General features: G+C 38.9%; 1 non-coding gene across 1 annotated transcript; it reads left to right on the top strand.

Moving 5' to 3' along the window:
- The first annotated feature begins 10,278 nt into the window (after positions 1–10,278).
- Trnal-caa (transfer RNA leucine (anticodon CAA)) lies at positions 10,279–10,353 on the top strand. The gene has a single exon. It is a non-coding gene; the product is annotated as a tRNA-Leu (tRNA).
- Positions 10,354–11,537: the final 1,184 nt, after the last annotated feature.

Here is an 11,537-nt window from a genome sequence, read left to right as displayed (position 1 = left end):
TTCTTTGCTTAGAACTGGGTTTCCATCTGAGCTCTTGATATTCATACAAGTCGTTCTCCTATCTCCAAAGGTCTCTTTAATTTTCCTGTAGGCAGTATCTATTTTACCCCTAGTGAGATAGGCCTCTACATCCTTGCATTTGTCCTCTAGCCATCCCTGCTTAGCCATTTTGCACTTCCTGTCGATCTCATTTTTGAGACGTTTGTATTCCTTTTTGCCTGCTTCATTTACTGCATTTTTAAATTTTCTCCTTTCATCAATTAAATTCAATATTTCTTCTGTTACCCAAGGATTTCTACTAGCCCTCGTCTTTTTACCTACTTGATCCTCTGCTGCCTTCGCTACTTCATCCCTCAAAGCTACCCATTCTTCTTTTACTGTAGTTCTTTCCCCCATTCCTGTCAATTGTTCCCTTATGCTCTCCCTGAAACTCTGTACAACCTCTGGTTCTTTCAGTTTATCCAGGTCCCATCTCCTTAAATTACCACCTTTTTGCAGTTTCTTCAGTTTTAATCTACAGGTCATAACCAATAGATTGTGGTCAGAGTCCACATCTGCCCCTGGAAATGTCTTACAATTTAAAACCTGGTTCCTAAATTTCTGTCTTACCATTATATAATCTATCTGATACCTCTTAGTATCTCCAGGGTTCTTCCATGTATACAACCTTCTTTCATGATTCTTAAACCAAGTGTTAGCTATGATTATGTTGTGCTCTGTGCAAAATTCTACCAGGCGGCTTCCTCTTTCATTTCTTATCAATTCTCAAAAAAAAGTAAAATGACATAGACCAACAGAAGGAAAAAGTCCAAATGCAAATTCTTTTAAATATCACTGCATGGTGGGAACAAATCCTATCGAGATTTGCAGACAAGCATTTCTAAGCTTATTTTCTGTTAATGAAAAAGGGTGAGAAGAGTAAGACAGCTACTTCTGCTTGGAACACACCCTAAAGATTTATGAAGAAATTCAAAGAGTGGTAATTCAATACCAAAATTGCCCAAGTTCATAAGCACATATCATCATTTATGACAAATGACTCTCATTATGCTGATAAATTGCACCTTTAATTAAGTGCTGACATGAATAGAAAGATCCCATATATGAGCTTTTCAAAAAGTGAATACCCTTTCTCTGATCAAACATGAATACTATGTGAAAATGTTTAACCAGGATTTTCACCTTCATTTCACAGATGACAGATAGGTGTGTGTTATGAATGTGAGCAATTACTATTGAAAATTAGAAACAAAAGTTTGACTGAGTCATCTAGACAGATGGTGGTTTGTGACTTAATGGTACACAAGAGAAGAGCCAAGAAATCTTACACTGATTTGAATGTAAGTGAAAAGCTGGGCAAAGAAAATAAACATTTTTGAGTCTGAGCTTTGATTTCATGCAGAATCTTCATCTACCAAGAGTACTGTTCAAGACCTATTTTATTTCCTGTAGCTGATGGTTAATGTTTTTGGCATTCACAATTTGAAAGATAATAAAGCATTTCATTACCTTTACCACAAAGATGTCGCCCAGAAAGGTCATAATGAAGTGTGCACTTTCTTGCATCAGGACTGCACCATGTGCATCCCCAAAGATGTAAAAATAGTTCATCTGCTTTTTGATAACTGCCCAGAACAAAAAAGAAACCACAGCTTAATAAGATTGTGTCAACCTTTCGTGGATGCTGGAAAATTTCAGAAGATAGAAGTATTCTTTCCTGCCAGGGGACACACTTTCTTACTGTTTCATCACACTTTTGGCACAATCAAGAGATCACTGTGGAGAACTGACAGAGTATATACTATTATGGATTACCTTCAACTGATCATCTCATCAAGTAAAAGATGACAATTCTCTGTAATGGTTATCTCAACAGATGCAACCTTGGACTTCAAAGCAGTGGACGAGTTACAAGAGGACAATTCATTCACTACAGGCAGTTACATCACAAAGGGACTTAAAAGTAGCACTCATTGTTTCAACATTTTATCATTTTGTCTTCAGTGATGAGGTATTTGGGACTGCAACAGCCTGCAGTATGATTAATGGTTTAAATACCCACACATTCAGATTAGGACTATCTAGAGAGTTCCTCAATCCAACATATATTTCCCAGCTGTTTGAGCCTACTCAGAAGACTAAATTCCTATCAATGCAAAGGAGGTGATAAGATATAAAGAAGACAGCTGCTTACTTAGTGCAGGAAGAACACATCCTAGAATTCTGAAACACTGTTTGTGAGTGGCCAATTGCTGCAGGAGCAACAGACACAGAAGATATGTGATTTGTAGTTTCCAGTGTTGATAAACAGTTTGTTTTCATGAAAAGATATTGTGAACTTTTTAAACATTGTATCTAACATTTACTTAGATGTTCATTAAACAGTTTGTTTGTGTGATGTAAAGATTTTAAGATTTCTTATTTCTCACTTATTTCAGAAAAGCCCTATGTCCAAGATAAATATTAAATGCTGTTCAATAAAAAGACACAAAATTTGAGTATATCATAAATCACAACAACTGTTCATAGTGGCATCTCTCACATGGTCACTGCAAACCATTAAGAAAATGTCCAGTAAAATATTAAAACAGTTTTTTAATTTTTCTCAAAACTATGTCAGATGGGCATAGGGCCCTTCGGAAATAAGCACTTGAGCTGCTTTTCAAATGCTATATTTCTCTGAACAACAATTTCTTGGATGTTATGCTAAAGCAATGTACTAAATACTACTGTAAACAAATTATTATTATTACATTAAAATATTTTCCACTGTAGTGACAAAACTCAAGGGACAGTGATATACACATATACAGATGGTGGCAGTATCATGCACACAAGATATAAAAGAGCAGTGCATTGGCAGAGCTGTCATTTGTACTCACGTGATTCGTGTGAAAAGATTTCTGATGTGATTATGGCTACACAATGGGAATTAACAGACTTTGCATGCAGAACAGTAGTTGATGCTAGGTGCATGAGACATTCCATTTTGGAAATAATTATGAAATTCAATATTCCAAGATCCACAGTGTCACAAGCTGCGATGAGAATACAAAATTTCAGGCAATTACCTCGCACTATGGACAACACATTGGCCAATGGCCTTCAATTAATGACCAAGAGCAGCAGTGTTTGAATAGAATTGTCAGTGCTAACAGACAAGCAACACTGCATGAAATAACCACAGAAAGTAAATGTTGGTTGTATGACAAATGTATCTGTTGGAACAGTGTGGAAAAATTTGGCGTTAATGGCCTATGGCAGCAAATGATCACCACAAGTGCATGCAGCGCCTCTCCTGGCCTCATGACCGTATCGGTTGGATCCTAGACTACTAGTAAACTGTAGCTGATCAGATGAGTCCCAGTTTCAGTTAGTAAGACCTGATGGTAGAGTTCAAATGGGGCACAGACCCCATGAGCCATGGACCCAAGTTGGCATTGTACAAGCTGGTGATGGCTCCATAATAGAGAGTATTTTGTTTACATGGACCAACTGAACCAATCATTGACTTGAAATGGTTGTGTTTGACTACTTGGTGACCATTTGCAGCCATTCATGGACTTAGCTTTCTCTAGCAATGATAGACTTTTTACTGGTGACAATGTACCATTTCGCTGGTCCACAATTGATTGTGATTGGTTTGAAGAACATTATGGACAATTTGAGCAAATGATTTTGTCACCCAGATTGCCCGACATGAATCCTATCGAACATTTATGGGACATAATCAAGAGGTCAATTCATGCACAACACCCTGCACTGGAAACACTTTTGCAGTTATGGACAGCTATAGAGGCAGCATGGCTCAATATTTATGCAGGGTACTTCCACAGACCTGTTGAGTCCATGCCAGGTTGAGTTGTTGCACTATGCTGGGTAAAATAAGGTCTGACATGAGATTAGGAAGTATCCTATGAGTTTTGTTACACCAGTTTATATTTTTGAATTATTAAACACTGGAAAAAACAGTAAGAAATAGTGATAATGTTATGAAAAGGTTATATTGCTACTCACTATACAAAAGAGACACTGAGCTGCAGACAGGCACAACAAAAAGACTGCTATACACTTGTGCTTTCAGCCAAACCAACTTCTTCTAAAGTCGAAAACACAAGTACAACTCACACACACTGCCTCTCGTCATGGAGGCCAGACTGCACAAAGCAACTGAGCCTGATGAGAGTAGAGGAGGGGGAAAAGACTAGTGGATGCACTGGTGGAATAGAAGGTTCTGTAGTGCTGGAGTGGGAGCAGGAAAGGGGATGAGTGGGTGAAGGACAGTTACTAATGAAGGGTGGGACCAGGAGTACTAGGAGAATGTTGGATATATTGTGGGGAGATATCCCATCTGTGCAGTTCTGAAAAGCTGGTGTTGGCAGGAAGGATCCAGATGGCAGCAGCTGTGAAGCAGTCACTAAAATAAGGCACACTGTGTTGGGCAGCATGTTCAGCAACTGACTAGCCCAACTGTCTCTTGGCCTTAGTTTGTCAGTGGCCATTCATGCAGACATACAGTTTGTTTGTTGTCATGCCCATGTAGAAAGCATCATTTGCAGATCACAGGGTAGTTAATATCACTGGGTGGGATAGGTGTGGTGAGAGGATTTATGGGACAGGTCTTGATCTACATCCATTGCAGGGAAATGAGCCAAGAGGTGAGGGGGAATGCTCCTTTGTGGCTGGAGAGGGAGACTGCATTTTTAACATCTTGTTGACATGAAGTTCATTAGAGACAGAGCACAAGCTCAGATTGTGTCAAGGATGAAGAAGGAAATTCACCATGCCCTTGTAAAGGAGCCATCCCAGCATTTTCCTGGAGCAATTTAGGGAAATCATGGAAAACCTAAACCTGGATGGCTGGGTGTGGGTTTGAACTGCTGTCCCCCCAAATGTGAGCCTAGTGTGCTAACCACTGCCCCACCTCACTCAGTTTCATGGCTGGACTGGTAATAAGCCGGAGGTGTTGGCCTGCAAGAGCAGAGATTCTCTTAGTTGGAGCACAATATGAGGAATAATGGTTTTTCATTATTCCCCATTCGGTGAGGCCCATGGACGAAACAAGTGCCATGCCAATGGGAGCGTACATGGAGTCACTGTGCATCTTGGTCTTCATGTCATTTTCCCCCCTGTTCTGTGCCCTTCGGTTTGCTTCTGATCTGGCATTCCTTAATTCCATGTGCCTAAGCAGTTTTTCGTAGTTGATTCATACCTTGCTCATATCGTATGTGTAGATAGTGAGAGATTTTATATCAAGTTAATACGTTCTTTTTTAGTGCTTACAATACCTAAGACCATAGTGCCTAGACAGGTAAAGCCCAGCATACAGGCTTTAATTACTCGTCACATTGTAAATAAGTTGTGTTATGAACAGCTTTCTGTGTGCATGTTCCTGACGTCCTTATATGAATAAAGATAATTTATAATATGTAGTTTTGTAAGGCGCTAATGGATAATGTCTGTGCCTCAGATGCTTTTACTTTGTAATTGACATACTTTATAGTGATTATAGTATGTACAGGAAATGTATGCGCAAATATGGGCTTTGCATGGGTATGTGACAAGCAGTTATAGTAAAGTTGTGTTTTAGTAGTAATGAGTGGTAGTACTGTGGGACTGTGTGTGCGCTGCTTGGACAGTGCTATCTGGTGGCCGGTTGTGAACTGCTAGAATCACAGCAGGTAAGCCTGCGCAGAATAGGGCAGTGATGATGCCGACCGGTGTTAGGCGAGCAGTGGTAGTTTCATCTGATGACTTCAGTTTTATATTTTATGGAAAGAACGACCATGAGAGCAGTTTTTTATTATTTTTTATTGGTTGTGACAATGATTTTTATCGGATGGTCTACCTCATGTACCACGTGTCCACATGGTTTTATAAATGTTAATCCGCGTTTCAGGTATGTGGTTCTGTAATAATTGTAATGTATATAGTTAACTCATGTAAGCCCTCCCTCAAACCTGTTATGTTATACCTCCACAGATCCTATGATGGCACCTTCAGAGTGATGAAACCAGTCATCTAGTAAACGATATTGAAGCGATTGTGGCTTTTCAATTATTTTAAAAACAGGGTGATCGCCCCATGATACACCATGCATTCATTGCAAAAAAGACTTTGGTTTATTGGCAGAATGTTGAGGAAGTGCAATCAATATACAAAGGAGATTGCTTACAAATCACTTATGTGACTGGTTTTAGAATACTGCTCAAGTGTGTGGCACCCATACAAAATACGACTAACGGGGGATATTGAACACATACGGATAAGGGCAGCACAAATGGTCACAGGTTTGATTAATCCATGGGAAAGTGTCACAGAGATAATGAAGGAACTGAACTGGCAGACTCCTGAAGTGAGACATAAAATATCTCGAAAAAGTCTATTAACAAAGTTTCAAGAACTGGCTTTAAATGATGGCTCTAGGAATATACTACAATCCCCTATGTATCAGTCACATAGGGATTATGTGGATAAGATTACAATAATTACCGCAAGCACCAAGGCACCCAAACAATCATTCTTCCCACGTTCCATAAGTGAATGGAACAGGAAGAAAACCTAATAACTGGTACAATGGGACATACCTCTGCCATGCGCCTCATGGCAGTTTGCAGAGCATAGATTTAGACATAGATGTAAAAGATATAAAAGCTATTATTTCACTAGTCTGACAGCCACATATCACACATTACAACATGAAATTACACTCAGTAAAGTTGTCAAAATAACACAGACTACAAATATGACCAAAATAATATATCTTACTGACAAATTTATATGAAGACTTTCATATCTAGTTCTGTTGAATGATTAAGATGTCAACCTCCACTTGAGAAACAATATAATCAACTGCAGTCATTAGTACATAATCAATTCACTTCGCTGAGGCTTATCAATGTACTGAAGTATCCCTGATGCAAATCAGAATATTTAGAAGATCACTTGCAACAATCTGAAATCCTACTGAATTTTGTTTTATATTATCTTATTCATCATATATGTTGTATGAAGAAAATTCATTCACTTTATGTGCATGGTGTAAAAAAAATGTTATATTTTAAACATTTTCTTACAGATTAGCATTATTGAATTGATTTTCTATCATAATAACGAGGTATTTGTTATTTTCAATTAAAAAAAAAAACCACACATATGTAACAACTGTTAAGTAACAATTTGAAACATATAACAAATGTAAGTAAAATAAATATTTAGGACAGTAATGAATGTTTAGATATTTTAATTATGTATGTTGAAAAAACTCCCACAGTACATTGTGTAGAGCTTACTTCCCACAAACAATATTTCAGAAACAAACTTTATTACATAGGAGTGTATGTGGCTTGAAAGCTTCTTTAATTTATGCTGTAACAAATGTTTTCATTTTTCAAAACTGATTATTGGTGGAAACATATTTTGCAACAGATTATAAATTAGCTTTTGGTGTATGTTCTACCACTTAAAAATGAAATTTTGGGCACAAATAAAACAAACCACACACACACACACACACACACAAAACAAAACTCGCACACACACATATATCCATCCACACATATACAGACACAAGCAGACATCTCACAAGCAGACATATTTAAAGACAAAGAGTTTGGGCAGAGATGTCAGTCGAGGCAGAAGTGAAGAGGCAAAGATGATGTTGAATGACAGGTGAGGTATGAGTGGCGGCAACTTGAAATTAGCGGAGATTGAGGCCTGGTGGGTAACGGGATATATATATATATATATATATATATATAATAGAGGGAAACATTCCACGTGGGAAAAATATATCTAAAAACAAAGATGATGTGACTTACCGAACGAAAGCACTGGCTGGTCGATAGACACACAAACACACACACGGTCTTTAAATATGTCTGCTTGTGTCTGTATATGTGTGGATGGATATGTGTGTGTGTGTGCGAGTGTATACCCGTCCTTTTTTCCCCCTAAGGTAAGTCTTTCCGCTCCCGGGATTGGAATGACTCCTTACCCTCTCCCTTAAAACCCACATCCTTTTGTCTTTCCCTCTCCTTCCCTCTTTCCTGATGAGGCAACAGTTTGTTGCGAAAGCTTGAATTTTGTGTGTGTGTTTGTGTGTCTATCGACCTGCCAGTGCTTTCGTTCGGTAAGTCACATCATCTTTGTTTTTAGATATATTTTTCCCACGTGGAATGTTTCCCTCTATTTTCAAAAAGGTTGTCTTAAATCCATGCCACTTTTTCTTTAGCTCATAACGGTAATTGCTGTACTAAACATCAGAGTAAAAGTCTGTGCTAACTGGGAATTTACAAACTGCCTGAAAGATAGTTAGTATCCCTTGCATGAATACATTTGCTGCTAGTAACTAATCCAGTGAAAGGGGAGCTTTTTCAGTAATGGTCAAAAGCTTGCACACTCACAAGCAAAAACTTCTTTGGAACATCAGAAAGCAACTCTGGGCAATATGACTGAGTGGTTGAACTGGCTGAAGAAGTTCCTGTGTTATATCAATGTGGTGGGGCTTTCTCGAGAACTCTTAATGCAGAAATTACTGAAAAGAACATATCCAGAAACAATTTAGTTAAATGTAGTACACCAAAAGATGTGAATCCCCTGTATGAGTGCAGAAAAATTCATCAGTGTTGTATATGTTAAACTACAATCAAAACTTGGTTCCATGGGATATGGCAACTTGCAACAGGTGATGAACACAATAGTAACAACGGCAAAATACTATTGTCTAAAAATGTAAAGAGCGGTCAAATTTTTTTATGTTTGTGATTTTAAATGTCACTGTTCTATTAAATTAAAAATTTGTTGGAGTGTATTAAGTGTTTAGATGCAGACATAATTCCAAAAAGTTGTCCAGTGGATCCACTCCATAAACAAATAGGGTCTACACAATTATTTGTGATAGTTTGTAAACTTTATAAATTAGATGACTATCTGTTATTATTATTCTTATAACAATTATGCTCTATGTGCATTATTAGCAACTTGTATGTTTTATGATATGGAAACACACATAGTTTTCAGATAAAAACAAGAAGTGTCTCCTTTTCAAATTTGCTACAAAATAAATTAATTCATTGTTTGAAAACAGTGTCCTTCAGAAGCTTGTTATAAATTCTCCAAAACTACAAAAATTGTTTACTATAAATTATTTTATTGACTTATTACTTGAATATCTGATTCTCTTTTGGTAGTTCAGTCTCTGTAGATAACAACTTTTCTCCTGTTCTCCAGCTCCAAAATGTAATTGTGAAATCCAGTAATGATCCAAGAGAAATTAAGAACTCCATTTCTGAGAATGTTAGATTCAAGTATTCAACATCTGTACCATCTGCAAATTTTGAGAAGAACAAATATTAATCATAAGTTCAATGCACCTAAAAGCCAAAAAATTTCATGCAGTTAAAATAATATAAATTTCATGTATATCAATGTTCCATGGTGGTGTCTTCCAGTTATTTACGTCCTATGTCGATTCATTCTCTTACCTATCCATCTTTTGCATGCCTTTTACAAGTAGTGATTTAACATTCTTTGCAATATATTCTGATATCACTGTGCCTAAAAATTTTGTTTCAGTGTCTAATCCAGTTAAAAGTTTCCAGAATGAGATTTTCACTCTGCAGCGGAATGTGCGCTGATATGAAACTTCCTGGCAGATTAAAACTGTGTGCCCGACCGAGACTCGAACTCGGGACCTTTGCCTTTCGCGGGCAAGTGCTCTACCAACTGAGCTACCGAAGCACGACTCACGCCCGGTACTCACAGCTTTACTTCTGCCAGTACCTCATCTCCTACCTTCCAAACTTCCATCTCATTCTGGAAACATCCCCCAGGCTGTGGCTAAGCCATGTCTCCGCAATATCCTTTCTTTCAGGAGTGCTAGTTCTGCATGGTTCGCAGGAGAGCTTCTGTAAAGTTTGGAAGATAGGAGACGAGGTACTGGCAGAAGTAAAGCTGTGAGTACCGGGCGTGAGTCGTGCTTTGGTAGCTCAGTTGGTAGAGCACTTGCCCGCGAAAGGCAAAGGTCCCGAGTTCGAGTCTCGGTCGGGCACACAGTTTTAATCTTCCAGGAAGTTTCATATCAGTGCACAATCCACTGCAGAGTGAAAATCTCATTCTGGAAACATCCCCCAGGCTGTGGCTAAGCCATGTCTCCGCAATATCCTTTCTTTCAGGAGTGCTAGTTCTGCATGGTTCGCAGGAGAGCTTCTGTAAAGTTTGGAAGGTAGGAGACGAGGTACTGGCAGAAGTAAAGCTGTGAGTACCAGGCATGAGTCGTGCTTCGGTAGCTCAGTTGGTAGAGCACTTGCCCGCAAAAGGCAAAGGTCCCGAGTTCGAGTCTCGGTCGGGCATACAGTTTTAATCTGCCAGGAAGTTTCAGTTAAAAGTTGCAAGCTCCTAAGTCAGCATATGTTTTGTGACTCTGTCCATCCTTCTGGTGAAGGTTTATTCATTGATCTTAGTTCATTTCTATCCACCTCCATAGCTCAGTGTTCAGCATGTCTGGCTGCTATGCAGAGAACCCAGGTTTGGCTCCCGGTACTGACAAGGATTTTTCCTTGATGGGAGAACTAGTAGAGGGTACTCTCTGTCCCGTGAGGACAACTGAGGAGCTACTTGAATAAGAAATAGTGGCTACAAGGTCAAGAAAGTTGAAAACGGTTGGGTGAGTGGTGTGCGATACCATGCCCCTCTAACCACACCCCATGATTCCCCATGATGACACTGGCAGAAGATGACACAATTGTCAGTAGGTCCTAATTGGCCATCAGGACCAAAATGCAGAGCTTTGCTTTTTTTTTCTAATTCGCCACCCATGTTTTTGATTATCACTGATTTGAAACAAATGACAGTAAGCTTCTGATTCTTCAAAAATTAGCTATAAAAATCATCTGTTGAGCTAGATACAAGAAACTGTGTCATGGCTTGTCCCCTAAACCTGGCAAGCTGATGATCGCAATACTAATTTGTTAGGACGAGTGATTCATCTGATGTCCAAAATGGTATGATCATTGGCTTTCATGTCAAAGGCAGAAACATTTCTGAAACAGCTAAGTTTGTGTACCATGCATGTCAAAATATCACAACCCAAAACAACTGCTGAGGCAACTGTGGTGTACAATGAGGTGGCCTTCTCAGATGAATCACATATTATGACCCATTGGACAGAAAGCAAACACCCTGCAAGAATTGTTGTAAGGTTCCAGGCTGGAGGAGGGAATATTATGGTCTGGGGAATGTTTTGTGGCACTCTCTGGATGGTCTTGTCATTCTGGAAGGTGCAGTGGATCAATACAATTATGCATCTACCCTTGGGGACCATGTCCAGTCCTACATGCCACCTGCTTTTCCTCAACACAATGGCATCTACGAGCATAACAATGCAATGTATCACACAGCTCGTGATGTGCATTGTTTGAACAGCACCAGGAAGAGTTTACCATACTCTCAGACGAGAAACTGTGGGACCACCTGAATCGGGCTGTTTGGTGCCATAGATCTCAACCGAGAAACCTTGTGCAGCTGTCCACGGCAAT

The sequence above is a fragment of the Schistocerca nitens genome, chromosome 1 (assembly GCF_023898315.1).
Source record: "Schistocerca nitens isolate TAMUIC-IGC-003100 chromosome 1, iqSchNite1.1, whole genome shotgun sequence".
In the NCBI taxonomy this organism is placed as follows: Eukaryota; Metazoa; Arthropoda; class Insecta; order Orthoptera; family Acrididae; genus Schistocerca; species Schistocerca nitens.
This window is presented reverse-complemented; position numbering and strand designations above follow the sequence as displayed.